Source organism: Pelophylax lessonae (assembly GCF_965119305.1).
Source record: "Pelophylax lessonae genome assembly, chromosome: 8".
Lineage (NCBI taxonomy): Eukaryota > Metazoa > Chordata > Amphibia > Anura > Ranidae > Pelophylax > Pelophylax lessonae.
The window spans coordinates 235961262-235979745 of record NC_138775.1 but is presented as its reverse complement, the minus strand read 5'-3'; the positions used below and the strand labels follow the sequence as shown (position 1 = coordinate 235979745).

General features: G+C 44.1%; 1 protein-coding gene across 2 annotated transcripts in view; it reads right to left on the bottom strand.

Annotated features, from left to right (window-relative positions):
* The window catches only part of RABGAP1L (RAB GTPase activating protein 1 like), a 588371-nt gene that overhangs the window by 235812 nt on the left and 334075 nt on the right, over window positions 1–18484 (bottom strand). The gene's annotated exons all lie outside the window — the stretch shown is intronic.

Here is an 18484-nt window from a genome sequence, read left to right as displayed (position 1 = left end):
TCTCTATGGGCAGCGGATGTCAGCGGAGGCATGTCCACTGACATCCGATCCGATCCTGTCCGTCAAATCCAGACGGATGGAAACCCTATTTTCCATCCGTCTGGCGGATCTGATGAGATGAGAACGGACAGGCGGTCCGTTCTCATCCGATTCCCCCATAGAGGATAGTGGGGATCGGACACCTCCGTCTCTGCACACAGAGAGGAGACAGAGCTGTCACCCGTCTGGTCAGCAGGGGATTAGCGGATCGATCCCCGCTGAGCATAAAACGGAACGGACAGGATCGGACATGTATGAAAGGGGCCTTAGGCTCGGTTCACACATGCATTTTTCGGTGAATTGCACTAGTCCATTTACATGCTTTCCTATGGGACACGTTCACAGCTATGCTTTTTTCAGCCGCTGTATTTTTGGAAAGGGCCAGTGATTTTTTTAAAATGCAAAACAGTGCTTTGTTTGCTTTTTTGGTTCCATAGACTTTAATAGAGAAACTGCAGAAAAGCATGTAGTGCGTTTTTGCCATGATTTGCGACTTGTAATCTGCCCAACAAATTGGCCAAAATAAAAGCATTAAAAAAAAACACAAATCACGGCTAAATAGTGTGAGCAAAAATGCAAAATGCACTGTAGAACTAACCAATCACAAACTGAATAGAGCCTGACGGAGCACCAGATAGCAGTAAGTACCTAACATGGGTTTTAATCCTCTCCCACCATTTCCAAAACTAAAATAAAGAAATCTTGATTTGGCGTACACTTAAAACGTGTCAGTCAACCTGCAGTATGTCCTGTTTATAACTGTATTATAAACAAAAAACAATAGAGAAATGGTAAACATTTCCAAAACCTGTTTATTGTACAGCCGATACTGCAGCACCTGACCTTTTTTGATATGGGGATGTTCTGTTAAATAAACACCACAAGGCCCCATTGGGGTCCTCAGATTCCTGCATTGTAGGATCCTTCACAGGGTTGGGTATGCCTGGAACTGTGGGGGGTAGGGTCAGTGTGAATCTATTTTTTACTGTTGTGTTTTGTTTGGGGATTGGTTCCCTAGAGGCTCTTCCTGCTCTGTTGTGCCTATAGGACTTTCAGTGGCCTACTATGGCTGTTCTACTGTAAAATTCAATTTTTTTTTTTGCCGTAATTGTACATAGTGGTCCTGCGAGACCACTTCAATCATGTACTGGCAATTGTTTTTTGTTTTGTACATTGTATTGTATATATTTTCTACTATTATTAAAAAACAAAAAAAGAATTTCCAAAACCCAATTTTTTTAAACTGTATTAGGCCTCTTTCTCATGGGAGGATCCACTCAGCGGTCTCCACTAGCTCAGCTGAGATCGCTCTCTTGATCCCCGCTGAGCAAGCGGATGACAGGTCCGTCTCTGCTCACTGTGCAGAGACGGACCTGTCAGAGTCCCGCTCCCCTTTATGGGGAGATCAGATGAAAAAGGACAGCGTCCCCTTTTTCATTCGATCCGACCCGCTTGACGGATGGCGAACGCATCGTCATCTGTCTGTTTTCAGTGGTTCTTGTTGGATCAGATGCCAGAAGGGTGGCCACTGACATCCACCTCCCCATAGAGGAGAATGGGTGGCTAGATCAGGTCCACCTGAAAAATAGACAGGCGGACCTGAGCAGTCCAATCGTGTGAAAGGGGCCTTAAGGTTAAAGCATACGGCACAAATTATGGCTGATACAGGCTGATTCCGCAGAAATTCGAGCAGTAGGTGCCCCTGCCAAAATCACCTGGCTCAAAAAAGCCAATTGAACAATCAACTTTTGTTGGGGAAGCCTGGTGGAAAATGTTAAGCCTAAAGTGGGGTACAAATAGGGTGAAAAGTGTGGGGTGGGGGGTGGCAGGGGGTGCAAGAGGATTTTAAAAGTACCGGGTAGATGGGAATGCACTATTCCATTAATGTGTCACAACATAGTACAAAGTTAAAAGCAATGTATATGGATTATAATGACAGCTACATGATACACGAAAAATCATTTCACATAAGACAAAAAGCAGATAACCGCAACATGGTCCAGCCCAGCATGTTTCGTGGTCATATACCGCTTCTTCAGGAGAACAGATCTTGAAAAGGACCAAATCATCCAAAAATTATAAATGGAAGCGGAATATTCTATGAAATCACCAGCCACTAAAGAAGATTATTACTAACAAGTCTATAGGGCACAATACTGTAGTATAGTCAGGGAATATAGGGCTCAGATGTAGGGGCACAATTGCTTTCCTAAGTTATAACCTCAGTACTAGTGTTTATCTGATGTCTTCCCACCATAAAAATCCCCTTGCGCCCCCCCCCCTTTTTTTCCCCTATTTGTCCCTGCCTGTTGGCTTCCATCTCTCCAGGCTTCGGCAAATGTTGTTTCTATTTTATCAATCTATTTGGGATGAGGGTAACCATTAATTATATTTAATATGAAGAAAAACACAATCGTCTTCTCTAAAGTGGGGTACAAAGTAAAACTAAGAAAATCGGACGAATGATTGTCCGATTTTCCTCGTTTCTCAGCAATTCGGAATCGATGAAAAAAAATTTGTATGAAAATTCTCTTACAACTGTTTTTTTTGTTGTTTATTGTTTCCGATCATGCACAGTCTTCCATTTCTGATTTTTCTCACATGAAAACAGTACACATTAGGCGAAAACCGTTTATTCTGTTCTCGTACAAGAAACATTTAGGAGCTTGTCCCTTCGGAAATTTTCATTCAGAAGGTCGGAATTGACTGTAGAAAGTTGTGTACACACTAAAAAAAATCATATGAAAGTTCTTCGGACAAATATTCTCGCCCAATTTTCTTTTAGTGTGTGCGAGCCTTAAAGCTGGATACACATTATACAATTTTTGTTTTTCAGTTTCCTTTTGATTTACCTTCAACTATGTAGTGCAAGGGCCTGCCTGATTGCATACAATATTAAAGTGTTTAGGTTTGACCTTATAATATATGGTTTTGGTAAATCTAAAGGAAAGTTGTACAAGCAAATCGTATAAAACTGTAAAGTGTGTAGCCAGCTTTACAGCAGGCAATGTTCACATATTCTGACAGCTGCTGGAGCGGACTGTCAGAATATTATAACCGTCAGGTGAGATTAGTCCATCCACGCTATTTACCATGGATGCAGGAATTTGGCATCTGTTTAGTTCAGCCTACACAAATCTATAAGAGAAGGCTAGATTTTAGGTTTGTATGTTAGGATCTCACACATATAGTTTCCCTGAAACCACATGTGTCACCTTTCACCCAGTACAGGAGCCTTTGCAGTTAACAAATACTGCAGTGGTGCATTAGCCTTGCGAAGTGGGACAAATTAATGGCAGAGTAGGCTCAGGGCAGATATATTCAACAGATTTACCACCTCTGGATCACCCATAATGTATTAATGACTTTTAAAAATGCCTTGATGGCCTTGTAAAAACCGTACCCGCCGTTCCCATACCTGTACATTCATTGTAAAATGTTGCAGAGAGCAGTCATTTGGAAATCATGCATTGGAATTTTAGAGTCTGGAATTACTATCAGTTTAAGGCTCAGAATGCTTCACCTTGATCCGCTGAGATCGTTTCCTCTTAACGGTTTCAGCTGCTGGTTTGAAGCACAGTTCCCTGTGGAAAGTGTCAATTACTTGTTCTAAGCGTCAAAGCTTGCTCTTGAGAGTGTGTTGTACAATGGTGGTTGTCTGCGTCGGCGCTCTTTAGACCAAACAGAAAAATCAATGGGTCAGGTATTAATAGCAACTGCACTAGCTGTTGCAACCAATCAGATTCATCCTTTCGTTTTTGATTATTGAAGCCTATTGGATGCCAAAGCAAAACAGCACCTTTTTCTTCTAAGGCCCAAAATCCATAAACTAGTAATTTCCAAAATGAGCTGCATTCATTCAACTGCATGCACAATGGAGCTGGCAAGTTTAAACTGAAAGATCAGCCAACAATTATTTCTAATTTTAGATTGAGTAGAGAAACGGTTTCTACTATTGAGTCTCTGTTGGCAATTTTAACTCTCATTTTCTATACAGGGAAAGAAAATGAGGAAAAGCCTAAAATTTTAGGGCCCCTTCAGAACTTTGTGTTCCTTGTGGTGACCATCTTTGATTAAAGGGTTTAGTTCACCTTTAACAAAAATAAAGTGTCTATGAAGGTAAGGGGTGCCTGTAGATTAAAGCAAACTGTGCAGCTTTGACTAAAGTTCAATAATGCCCTTGCTATAGCTGAAAAACTCCCAGAGAGGATCATCCCATCCTGCCATGTTGCTAGGACATTGCTAAAAAAAAGACTCCCAGCTGTTCCCCATCATCATAGGAGAGAGATCTCAGACCCCTGCATGTGTGGCTCACTATCCCCTCCATCGCAGCATCACTGAGCTCAGCGGAGAGAGTGCATGTGAGGGGGTTTAAATCAGCTTAGAGTGTTTCAGCAATGTCCTAGCAGAAGGCAGGACAGGATTATGCCACCTCTGGGAGTTTTTCAGACACGCTTCAGGAGGTATGTAGATGCCTACACCTGTTGCAAGGGCATTCTTTAACTTTGAGTAAAGCTGCCCAATTTGTTTTAATCTAGGGGCACCTCTTAACTGCATAGGCAGTGTTTTGATAAAGGTAAACTAACCATCTAACCCTTTCGCTGCCAGGACTGTATGTCGTACGGACCTGACAGCAGGGGGTTCCAAACACAATCCAGTGGCTGCAGCTACCATGATTGCACGTAAAACTGACAGGCAGATTCCTGCCCGTCAGGTGAAAGCATTCGGGTGGCTGTCAGGTCACACACACAACCCCAGTAACAACTCCCTCCCCCCCCCCCATGTTTTCCAGGCTTTGCTTGCCCATCTGCGGGCCTGGGACCGACATGGTGGGTGCCAGCGGCTGGAAAGAAAGGAGAAGAGCGGGCACACGTCCAGTCTCCTCCCCTATTTGCTGTGACCCGGAAAGCGACGTGTATGATGTTAATTCTGAGTCAGCCTCTCGGTGAACCCGGCTAGCATAGCCAGGAAGGAAAGTTTTGCAATGCCAACTGAATTGCAAAACATTCAGTGGAGCCCAGGGGAGACATGCAGGGACTTTTACACCCTGGATGTCTCATTAAAGCGGAGTTCCACCCTGGTAATACTTTTTTTTAATAAAAATACCCCCGGGACAGTCAGGGCTAGTACATTCCACAATGGCTAGCCTCTGATCTGTCCCGGGTTGCACTTACCTTTTAGGACAAATACTTACCTAGAAAAAGTATTGTCCAGCGCTGCAATCTCAGGTGTGGGTAGCTTGAAGCCAGCACGATCCTCTTCTGCGTCCTCTTTCGTCTTCTTCAGTCCCACGATGCACTGCACCGGCCCCGCCGTCACTTCCGGTGCGCGCGCGTCATCCCTCCACATGGCATGCCCAGAAGCTGTTTAGAAGGGAATGACGCGAGCGCCCCGGAACTATCTTACTAGGGATGGAGACGCTTGCTTTACAGGCGGGTGTCTCACTCAAAGTCCCTATTTGCCTATAACATCTTTACTAAAGGGATGGGGGTGTGTGTCTCCCAGCTGATCACATTTAGTTTGCACCCCATGGTTTTTTTATACAGCCATGCGTTTTTCATTGCCAGTCATGGATTGGAGCAGGTGGGAGAGGATTGGGCGGTCTCCAATCCCATCTGTTTCCCATCCATCTATTAGCAAGCATGTACTTCCCTTTGTGAAGACACTTAGACACTCAGGTTGAGTAGTGTTATTTAGTGTTAGGTTCTGCAAGTAACGCAGGATGCCTTGTTGTGGGCCTTGCAGCTTCCGCATGCATTTGCAAATATGTGTTAACTAAACTCCTGCTTTTAACTTTTATTGTTAGACAGGTTTATTTTGGTTTGTTAGCAGACTGGTGGGTAAGTATTTCAAACTAGGGACCGGCTGTTTTTCACACATCTTCATTTATCCCATCTTGCTTTTCAATTGACCTTTTAGGACAAATACTTACCTAGAAAAAGTATTGTCCAGCGCTGCCATCTCAGGTGTGGGCAGCTTGAAGCCAGCGCGATCCTCTTCTGCGTCCTCTTCCGTCTTCTTCGGTCCCACGATGCACTGTACCGGCCCCGCCGTCACTTCCGGTGCGCGCGCGTCATCCCTCCACAGCTTCTGGGCATGCCCAGAAGCTGTTTAGAAGGGAATGATGCGCGTGCCCCGGAACTGACGTCGGGGCCGGTGCAGGTGCAATGATTCCTGGGAGCGATGACGTTCAGCTCCCAGGAATCATTGCAAAGCCAGGAAGTGACGACGGGCCGTGGCCGCCGAGGGGAGGAAGAAGGAAGTAAGGTAAGTATATTTCCTTTTCTACGAGGTAAGTAAAAAAAAAAAAAAAAAATGCGATTATCCATTTGTTTTTCAGGTGACCCGGAGCTAGAAGATGGAGGTAAGTATCATTTTAGGGTGGAACTCCACTTTAAAGAAAACCGGTCACCTAAAAAACGTCACATAGGGGAATTTTGGTCCCTATGTGATGAAAAAAAATGTAAGTTACACCACCCAAGCACGTAAACCCCCCCCCCCCAAAAAAAAAAATGTTTGAGGCCCCCCCCCCCCACCTCCACATATACGCACATACAAACGTAAATGCATGTGCTGGGGCACCTACGCGTGAAAAAGTTGATTGTGATACACATTTTAATACGCACCCAGAAGTGAAAGCAATAATTCTAGCTCCGGAGTTCCTTTGTAAAACTAATTGGATTTTTATAGGGGCTTTTAAAGCGTCGCTTATGGAAAATATAGGGTACTGAAGTTTGTCTACATTTCACAGGCGCACGCAAATTTTAAGGTTTGACATGTATCTGTTTACTCGGTGCAACCTCGTCTTTTATATTTTACCAAAAAATGTGGGTAATTTAATACATTTGTTTGCCCTAAAATTCAGTTTAGGCTGATTTTGCACTTATGCGAATTGGATGCGGGTTTCCCCCGCATGTGTTACTGTTAGCTGCTTTTTCTAAGCAAAAACCCAGCACATTGCTGCTGCCAGAAGAGAGCCCTGTTATTGTTTACCTACACAGGGCTCTCTTTGGTAATGGCGGGTGCCGGCGGCGCAGAGCAACCGCCCTGCCGCAGTATATCTACAGTGAGTGGTCCGCGAGTGTTTAAGAAACCACTCCCATTAGATTCACTTTCCACATGGACAGAGAATAAAACAGGGATTACTTCAGAATACCAAAAGGTAGGACTCTGCAACACAGTAATGTACACAGATCACCCAGAGGGGAATGTTTTTTTCCTCAATAAAAGTGGAGTTACTCTTTAAAGTGACCATGTCAGGTTCTAACACAAAGGCAGCCAAAAGGTCCCATGAAGACAATATACTCACCCTCCTAGCAGCCTGTGTTCTCCATCTCACCTTTTCTCCAGGCTACAGCCTCTAGTTCCAGGAGTATTGGATACCTGTGTACTACTCCATGTGCTCTGGTTTCATCTGCTGAACCCTACAGGGATGTAGATGTCAAAGAATGGAGCAGCAGTAAATGACACTCCAGGAAGTGTCAAATGCTAAAGAGACTATTGGAGGCTTTTAACGCTGGAGTGGAGGAGATAGGAGACATGGAGAGTATACTACCTACTCTATTGCAGAGACCTTTAGGCTACCTTTTTGTTAGAATTTCTTTAAAGTGAAAGTATACAGTATATCTGATGATAGGTCTTCTTTAATTGAAGTCTTTCCTCTACAAATGCCAAGACCTGGGAATGATCAGGTAGGTTAAATTTTACATGACTGAATGAGGTTACTAGTCCTCATTTAAACAACAAGAGAATAGTGACACAAGACCAAACAGGTTTCTCTATCATGCCTACATACAGCATGGGCAAGGCAAACAGTTGCCAGCAGTAAGTAGCATCAAATTATTTTCTTGTTAAGATACCCTCTAAATACAGGGGTCTCAAAACTGTGGCCTGAGGGCTGGATGCAGCCCTTTACTTGTCTTTATGCGGCCCATGGGGAATTATTTTCTTTCACTGATTTAAGGCATTATTTCCTCCTACTGACACCAAGGACGAATCACCATTCTTTTCACCGACACCAACAGTGGGGCATAATTGCTCTCATTGATGACAACAGAGAGGCCCTATTACTTCTACTGATATAAATGTTTGGGCACTATCCCTCCCAATAGTACCAATGATGGGGCACTATTGCTTACACTGATACCAACGATGGGGCACTATTGCTTACACTGATACCAACGATGGGGCACTATTGCTTACACTGATACCAACGATGGGGCACTATTCCTTACACTAATACCAATGATGGGGCACTATTCCTTACACTAAAACAAATGATGGGGTACCATTCCTTACAATAGTACCGATGATGGGGCACTATTCCTTACACTGATACCAATCATGGGGCACCATTCCTTAAATAATACCAATGATGGGGCACTATTCCTTACACTGATACCAACCATTCCTCCTCCTACCGGCCACAGGTGCAATGTCATTTTTTTAATCCCACTGACCACCAATCCGGAGGCATTTTCTGCTCCCATTGGTCCTCCTAAAGTCTAAAGGACAGTGAACTGTCCCTTTGTTTAACCAGTTGCCGACCAGCCACCGTAGTTTAACTGCGGCAGGTTTGCTCTATTACACAAAATTATGTACCTGTGCGTCACTTTGTGTGAAAGACAGTGGGGGCGCACGTGTGCCACTGGAGGTGCACACACGTGTCGACTGGCAAGCCAATCAGCGGGTCCGGCGGACATCGAGTCCGCCGGCTATCTGTGAACACTCCCCATAGAGACAGAACAGCGGTCTGCCTATGTAAACAAGGCAGACCGCCGTTCTGTCACAGATGAACACAGGGGTCCTGTGTTCCTACTATATAGGAAGACTGTTAGAAAGCACTCCCTAGGAGCACACTTAACCCTTTGATTGCCCCTGGTGTTACCCCTTCCCTGCCAGTGTCATTAGTACAGTAACAGTGCATATTTTTAGCACTGATTTCTGTAGTAATGTCACTGGTCCCCTCAAAAGTGTCACAGAGTCCGATCTGTCCGCCACCATGTCGCAGTCCCGCGACATGGCGCTGATCGCCGCCATTACTAATAAAAAAAATTAAATAAATAATTCAAAATGACAAATCTATTCTTTAGTTTGTAGACGCGATAACTTTTGCATTAAGCAATCAATATACACTTATTGAGATTTTTTTTTTTTTTACCAAAAATATGTGACAGAATACATATTGGCCTACATTGATGAAAAAAATAGATTTTTAATTTTTTTTTTTAATTGGATAGGTTTTATAGCAGAAAGTAAAAAAATTTTTTTCAGAATTGTAGCTCTTCTTTTGTTTATAGTGCAAAAAATAAAAAATCCAGAGGTGATCAAATACCACCAAAAGAAAGCTCCATTTGTGGGGGAAAAAAAGGACATCAATTCTATTTGGGTACAGTGTCGCACAACTGCGCAATTGTCAGTAAAAATAATGCAGTGCCGTATTACAAAAAATGGCCTGTCATTAAGGGGGTAAAACCTTCCGGTGCTTAAGTGTTTAAAAGGTTTGGAGACCCCTGCTCTAAATACAATATTCCAATAGTATTGTATGTGTATATCACACAAATCTACTGCATGAACAGAAAATCTGCGGTTCTCAAGTACATAAACTTGACTCCGATGTTTAAAAAAAGGAAGAATGAGTCATAAACCACTTCTTAATACATAACCAGAAAAGGCAGGCTACGTCCATAAAGACCTATTATTTTATACCATTAGTTTGAGTATAATAAGAAAAAAGGGCACCTAAGAAAAGAGCTCTTGGACACATGATTCATATATAGTTTGCTTTAAAGCGGAGTTCCGGGCACAGATGTAATTTTTTAATAATCATACCCCCGGGACAGTCAGGGCTAGCACATTCCACAATGGCTAGCCTCTGATCTGTCCCGGTTCGCACTTCCACAGCGTTTCCATCTCTCTTGTGGGCAGCTGAAGCCGGCGCGGTCCTCTTCTGTGTCTTCTTCCGCATCTTCTTGTCCCAGAATGCGCCGCACCGGCCCCTCTCGTCACTTCCGGCGCGGCGCCGCATTCCTCCACAGCTTCTGGGCATGCCCAGAAGCTGTTTAGCAGGGGAATGCGGCGTCGCCCGGAAATGACGAGCGGGGCCGGTGCCGTCGCATTGATTCTTAGGAGCTGTGACGTTCAGCTCCCAGGAATCATAGCGAGGCAGGAAGTGACGGGGTGAGCCGCGGCTCCGAGGGAGGAAGTACTCTGAGGTGAGTATCTTCGATCTTCAATTGCAAGGTAAGTAAACAAAAAAAAAAATAACTATCCAATTCCTTTTCAGGTGAGGCATACCTAGCAGAGGGGCACAAAAAAAATATATAGTTTTTGTGCCCGGAACTCCGCTTTAAGGAAAAAAAAGTCATGGACTGTTATCTGTGTTTTAAGACACCCACATACCCTACAGGGGTGACTAGAACCGGCCTCCATGTCTAAATTAGCGACATGGAACAATCCACAAATTTACAAGCTTGGAATTGCTGAGGTTCCAAATTTATTTCAATGGAGAGAGGAGGTGAAAGGAGCAGAGAGGGGAAGAAATGATTGGGAAGGAATTTTCTAACCTGTCTGATTGCTTTCTTTCCCACCAGTGGCTTGCCAGCAGCAACTCATGGCATGTGCAGACATAAGATTTTGTTCCAATCCAACTGGAAATCAGGTGCCTTAAAGCGGAGTTCCACCCAAAAAGTGGAACTTCCACTCTTTTGTTTCCTCCCCCCCTCCGGTGCCACATTTGGCACCTTTCAGGAAGGAGGGGGAATGGGTACCTGTTTTTGACAGGTACCATTCCCCACTTCTGGGATATGGCGCTGTCCCTCGGAAGTTCGGCCCCCTCCTCCCTCATCTGCCGCTGAGCCAATAGGAATGCGCATGCACAGTAGGGACCCGTCCATGAAGACGCAAGGCTTCAGTGTTGGGTTCCCTTACCGGCAATGGCGGCGGTAGCACCCGACAGCCGATGGAAACATCGGCTGCGGTGCCGACATCGCTGGACTCCAGGACAGGTAAATGTCCTAATATTAAAAGTCAGCAGCTACAGTATGTGTAGCTGCTGACTTAATTTTTGGAGGGGGTGGAGGGGGAGGCGGAAATCCGCTTTAAATATAACCTTTTCAAAGGAAGCCGATTTCTCATTCTACAAATGCTAGTTACCTGGTTGTCATTCTGACTCTCTTGTTTCGGCAGGGCTTTTTTCAGCTGGAACTTGGTGGAACTCAGTTCCACCATCTCAGGCCCTCTGCTCCCTGCTCACCACTATCACCTGTGAACACAGAAGTCCGGCTTCTGTGTTTGTCAGTGACAGTTTGTCTCCCAATGGTTCCCACAGATCTGATCTCCTGAGTGGCACCCACTCAGTGCATGATGGAGACAATGGAGATGCAGGTTCCCGGGATGCAGTGCAGATGCCGACACCCCCACTGGATGATCTCCCCACAAGTGAGAAAGGTGAAGCTAACTACAGTGTGCGGGGAGGTACTTGAGCCAACTGGGTGCTTCAGCTTAATACAGCAACACAAGTAAGACATGTGGAAGACAGTGGAGCTGTTAAGGAGGCGGGGATAAGATGGGGGCAGTGGAGGGAGGGGTTACATGTAGAGTGAGATGTGGATGGGGGATGTAGAGGTAAGCAGCTGTGGAAAAAGGCTGAACTCTGCACTCTGTGTGTAGCACACCCCTGAACTCTGCACTCTGTGTGTAGCACACCCCTGAACTCTGCAATGTGTGGGTAGAGCACCCCCGAATTCTGAATATATTTTTAAATAATTGAAAAAAAAAATTATTATTATTATAGTCCGTGCACTTGGGGAGGAGGTGGGGGGGGCGCAAAAGGGACAGGACACCTCCTGCAGGGCACCCCAGGCGCCAGGTCGCTAATTCTAGTCGCCAATGTGACCTGGCGCCCGGTGTTTGTCAAGCCCTGCTTTAAAATAATACATACTATATATTACCAATTCTCCAAGGGTACGCAAACTTTTAAACACAACTCTAACTTCTTGTTTAGCATTCTACATGACTTGCTTTCCAACTTATGCTAATCCTCCTTTCCGCCAAGATGGCTTATAATACAAAATTATTATTCTTTATTTTGCATCTATATTCAGTTGAAGTTTTGTTAACACTGCAATTTCAGAATTACGGATGCATCTTTGCATACGTGCTTACATGTATTTTTGTTGCATTTTCAATATGTTCCAGGGTATTTTCTTTATTCCGACACTTGAAAAATCTTTATTTTTATTCAGGACAATGTGCATTCCAGTGTTCTTACGTGTGTTTTGAAGCATTCTGGACAACATAAATGCAGTACTTTTGTTGAAAGCACTGGAACTGATCCTGCACTGGTGTGAATTAGGGCCTTTGGAATACATGGCAAACACCGTGCATGAATTCTGGATGCAGTCTAAAAATGCACTGGAAAGCATCTCGTGTGAAACAGCCCTTAATAAACAGTTTCAATTACGTTTAATAACAAATATAGGACCTGCTGTATGCAATATTTGCCAATGGTATTAGTAAAGGCAATGGGGGGGGATTTACTAAAACTGGTGCACACATAATCTGGTGCAGCTGTACACAGTAACCAGTCAGCTTCTAGGTTTTATCGTCAAAGCTTAACTGAATAAACAAAAGTTAAACACAAATACACGTTTTGCAGCAGCAGCCATCAATCATGTTACAGATAGGTACAGGGGTTAAAGTGGTATTACAGCTTTGTTAGGTTTTGCACAGAGCAGCTTCGATCCTCTTTTTTTTTTGGTTCCCAGCTGGCGCTCCTGGTTCCTCCCCCTTGAGCAGTGCCCCCAGAGAAAGCCGCTTGCCCTGGGGGATCCGCTGCATGCTCGCCCCCGAGCCGCTGCTCTATACGCACATAAGACACAAAGCTGCGACTTGCCCCCCCCCCCCCCCTTAACAACTCACTGGCTGTTATTGACTCAGCCAATAAAGGATAGCAGAGGATATTGTGAACATTGCTGGATTGAAGGAAGCTCAGGTAAGAACTAGGGGGGCGGGGGGCTTCCCACAGGTTTTTTCTACCCTCATGCATAGAATGCATGAAAGTAAAAAACCTTGAACCTTTAGAACCATTTTAAGCTCATCAGGATAAGGACATCACATTCATAAAATATAATCAAGCACTTCATTACTGTACCAGCTTCATCGCTTCTTTTTAATCCATCCTTCTCAGCTCAGGAAGCCCCCAATTCTCAAGAGAAGCTTTTCATGCTGCAATTTTAATTTTATTCAACATGAAAAAGATAAACATACTTCAGACAGGAAATTTTCATTTGTGAAAAGTAGTTTAAATACAGCACTGTTTAAAGTGGAAGTAAACCCTCCTATCGTTTTCAGCCAAGGAAGCTGCCATCTTGGACTCTGTTTAATCTTGAACTGCCATGATGTGGCACTTGTGATCAGTTCTGACATCGGCCATTGGATTGTTTGAAAGTTTGGTTGAGAGCACATCCAATGTGACAGTTACATTCCTGGCACATGCCGTAAAGTAATGTTTTTTTTAAACTGTTAAATCGATGGGTTTACTTTCACTTTTAGCCCCCCGTTCACATCAACGCGATTTGACAGGTCAAATCGCAGCCTATTGCCGTAAATGGCACTGCCCCAATCGGTGCCATGCCGACTTTTGCAGCACCGCATCGATTTCCAAAAGTAGATCCTGCACTACTTTTGACAACTTCAGGGGCAACTTCAATAGACATCTGTGCATGAACCCACACAGATATCTTCAAGTCGCCCCCCCAAGTCGGACTGAAATACGGTTTGGAAATCATGTGAGTTCAGATAAAATTGCGCAATTTCAAGGCCGCAGTTAGAGAAACCATTTGGTGATTTCTGAAGCTTAACTCCAGCCAAAGCTTAGGGGCCTTTAACTTTTATTTGATTGGTTTAAATAAAAAAGCCACAAACAGCTTTCCCAGACGAGCATAGGAAGGTGTCACAGGTTTATCTGAAACTCACTTTTTCTTGTTATTTTCATCCTAGGTTGCTTAAGTAATGGTTAACTTGACTCCCAGATAATATGTCAGTTAGGGTTTATGCACACTCCAGCTCAGGGAAAAAAAAGCTGCTTTTACAGGCATTTGAGCTTTTATTTCAGCTTGAAGAAGCTTGCACTTTTTTGGACTCTTTTGTACATTTTTATTGAGCTTTTTTGAGCATAAGTGTTTTTTTCACATACCCTCCCCTCAGCTCATTTTTCCTATATTTTTTTTTTGGGTGTTTTCAACCTTTTTCATGCTCTTTAAAGCTTTTTCGTACGTCTTTTCTGCTCCTCTCAAAAACACAAGTTTGGTGGGGGGTTTTTTATGCCTGTAAGAGCATATGCCTGAAAAAAACCTGAAAAAGCCATAGTGTGCGTGGAGACATTGGCCAACATTAATGGGAGTTTCCAGGAAGAAAGGATGAGAGTTAAAAAGCCCAAAAGCCTGTAGGAGAAGCTTATTTGAGCTGCAATGTGCATGAGCCCTTATAGGGAGGGTCTAGCTGAGTAACCTTCTTCTTTATTGGACCTACTGAGGACTTTAGAGAACATCTCCAAACAACAGTTTTCTACAGCCTGGAGTCTCATTCCTGCTACACTTTGGTGTTGATTTACAAAAACTGGAGAGTGCAAAATCTGGTGCAGCTTTGCATAGAAACCAATCAGCTTCCGGTTTTTGTTCTCAAAGCTTAAATGAACAAGCAGACGTTAGAAGCTTATTGGCTACCATTAACTGCTGCACCAGATTTTTCACTCTTCAGTTTTAGTAAATCAACCCCTTTGACAGTACTCCTTCACAGAATTCAACTGTGGAGCTCTGATCACTGATATCTTTGGGAGACATAAGAAACCATTTGGTGATTTCTGAAGCTTAACTCCAGCCAAAGCTAGAGGGAAGGGGTTTATAACCTCTGTAAAATTTTAAATGCTGTCTGTGTCTCCATGGAAGAGACTTCCCTGGCACATCTGACAGCTGTCACTTGGACCTCAGAAAAAGAACTCCCAATGGGGACACACAACAAAAAAGGGGTTTTAGTCACTTTATCCTAAAGATAAAAAATATAAAAAGATTTTAGATGAAGTTGGCATTCTCAGCATCTATTACAATGTAAAGTGTTGATTTGGGGTAGATGGACACATCAGAAGCAACTAAGTAAAGTGAAGAGTAGTGCTTTTTTGGCACGACCTGCCAATTTCTCCTCAACTCAGCCAGCAGTAAAATATGGCGGACAGTTTTTATTTTTGCCTGCTAAAGTCGGTCACATCTCTCACTAATACTTAGCAACCTATAAGCTTTCACAGTGGCAAAAAAATTACTAGAGCAGCTTCCATGTGCGTTGGAAATCCCATTTTATTCTATTTTTATTTTAGTATACATTGACTGGCGTTTTTGTGTGTGCTTATGTAATGTTTGAATGTGATTTGTGCTACTTTGATGAGTTCGGTCAGCAAAATGAAATATTACATAAAGTTGAGGTTGCCATGGGAGGGGCTAGTTATCATGCGCTGAAAATGCATCAAAATGCATGTTACAGGCATTTTCATGCACTGCCATTGCCATCAATAAGGTCTACAATGCATCTTAACACACTTAAAAAACAAAAAGCTGACCTACACTTTTTTGGCCAATGCATGTAAATGTGGGGAACAGATGTGAATTAGCACCATTAAACCTTAGACAAGCATAGGAAATACGAATTTTGACTTCTCTCTGCTGCATGCTTGTTCTGGATCTGTGCCGTAGACATAAGCTACAGTCAGGCAACGAGTAGAAAACCGACAAAAATATCAGCCCACATTCCTTCATTTAATCTGCACTTTAACCCCTTGCTGACCAACCGCTGTGTACTGTATATACTGCGGCAAAGTTGCACTATTGCGTGAAAACAACGTACCTGTACATAATTTTGTTCAATCGCCACTAGATGCCGCCATTGGCTAGCGAACCCCAGTCTGTCTTCTCCATCTGGAAATGGTCGCAGCAGAAACAGCCAGGCTTTGCAAGGTCCATCCGTGAGGACAAATAGTGAGTCTAACTTCCGAAAAGACTCCATAGTTGCCAGATACACCCTTAGTGCAAAGCAACTTCCTTAGGATGTCTTCATTCAGATGAAAATAGGAGACGACCTGTGGAAGGAACGATGGACATGGACGAAGAACCACCTTAACCCTGTGAACCACCAGGTAAAGTGGACAAGACAGCGCCGCCAGTTCAGTCACCCTGCACGCAGAATGAATGGCCACCAAAAAAGGCCACCTTCTAAGACAACGTAAGCTGGGGAATATACCTAATACTTCCAAAGGGAGGCTTCTGGAGAACTGACAACACCAAATTGAGGTCCCACGGCGGCAATGGAGACAGCACTGGTGGGAATCAAGCATCCCACGCCCTGTAGAAAGGTATGCACCAATGAGTGTGTGGCCAACGAAGGTTGAAAGAAAACCACCAAGGTCGAGACCTGGCGAATAGGATGACTGGAATTTGTACAGCAGAGAGGGCTGGAACAAATCGTTCTGCCCACCTTAAAATGTGGTCTACTTCCTGAGCCGCCAGGACACGTCTTGTGCCCCCTTGGTGATTGACCTAGGCCACAGCCATGGCATTGTCTGCTTGAATCCGTACAGGAAAAAACACTCTGGCTGAGGACAAATCCAGAGTCAGGCCCAGATAGTCCAGGTTTGTGGACGGAACCAGAACCGACTTCTGAAGATTCAGAATCCAACCGAACTCCCCCAGTGATTGCAGAGTAATTTCCAAGTTGTCCAACAAGGCAGGTAAAGATTGTCCAGGTATCCCAGTACCGCGATCCCCCGCTGATGCAATAATGCTAGAAAAGGGGCCAACACTTTCGTGAAGACCCGAGGAGCAGAGGTGAGACCAAAGGGTAACGCCACAAATTGCTCCTCGCCCACAGGAAAGTGAAGAAAGCACTCATGGGCGACACATATTGGCATGTGAAGGTAGGCAGTCACAATGTCAATGGAGGCGAGAAAATCCCCCTTATGTAAGGACGCCACCACCATGTGCATGGACTCCATTCGGAACTTCTGTACCCGCACAATGCCATTTAGCGCCGTGAGGTCCAGTATTGGACGCAGCATGCCCTCCTTCCTGGGGACTGTAAACAGGTTTGTGTAATAACCTTGAAATTGTTCCGAGTTTGCAACCGGAACAATCATCCCTTGAAGTAACAATTCTTGCACTGCACCATAGAGATCCTTTAAGTGATCCGGGACAGGCGCAGGTTGGGAGGGAAGAACCTTTCCGATCTTGTAGCTGGAGCAAATTACTTTGTGGACCCACTTGTTCTGGATCAGGGAGGTTCATGGATCCAGAAAGCAGCGAAGACGTCCCCCCTGCCCAGATACAGGTGAGGGCGCCCCTTCATGCAGAGGAATGATTGACTGCAGGACTGCGACAGGACTCCTTACCATTTGGAAGCCTGAGGAAGAAGAGTACTCTTTCACCCTGTGAGGCCTTTGATGATGTCATCCAAGGAAGCTCCAAACAGGCGATCCCCCCACGAATGGAAGATCGGACAAGACCTTTTTAGAAGCCTGGTCCGCAGACCAGAATTTCAGCCAGATAATGTGCCACAGGACCACTGTGGAGACAGACAGTCTAGAACTTAGGGGAGCAGCATTCAAAGAGGCATCACGGACAAACTGTAGCCCTCGGACCAACTAATCCACCAGCTTTACAACGGCAAGGGGGAGTTGTTTCTCCTCCAGGTCCGAAGTAGCATTTTAGCCCATTCAGTCATAGCTTGTGACACTAGCGCAATAGTAAATACCGGCCTAAGTGCCGACCCAGCCACAGTAAACATATGGCAGGTCAAGGCCTCCGAACGCCTATCAGCCTGGTCTGAGAAGTATGGAATTTTTTTTTTTTTTCTAATCCTGAACTTCTCTTTTAACAGTATAAAAATGATTGGCCACACAGAGTGCATTGTTTTCAGCGTGTAAACTGAATCATAGACTTGCATTGTGAAAGGAGCAGACAAACACAAACATCTGTAGCACTGCAAAGCTGGAAATACTGCTGGTTTGTGTACTGTGTTGTGCTGAATTACAACCTACATATAGAAACAAGCTTTTAAAAATATTAGTACCATTAAAAGGATAATTAACATCATGCTGATCACTTTTACTTGCACAAAACATCAAAAAAATAATTGTAAAGACTATACTTTCCTCTTATGACAGTAAATAGGAGATTTAAACTGCAAAAACACTGGCTATTATTGCTACTGTGATTATAATAGGAAACCACGTTACATGATAGAACACATGTTCAGTAAATACCACCAGGACCTAGTTTGTATTTTTTTTTGTCTTTTAGATGGCCTCATTAAGATCTGATCAATATTTCAGATACTTCAACCTCTAAATCCTCTTCCTATTATATATTTCTCCTTTTTTTTTAAACACGCATTCAAACATGCA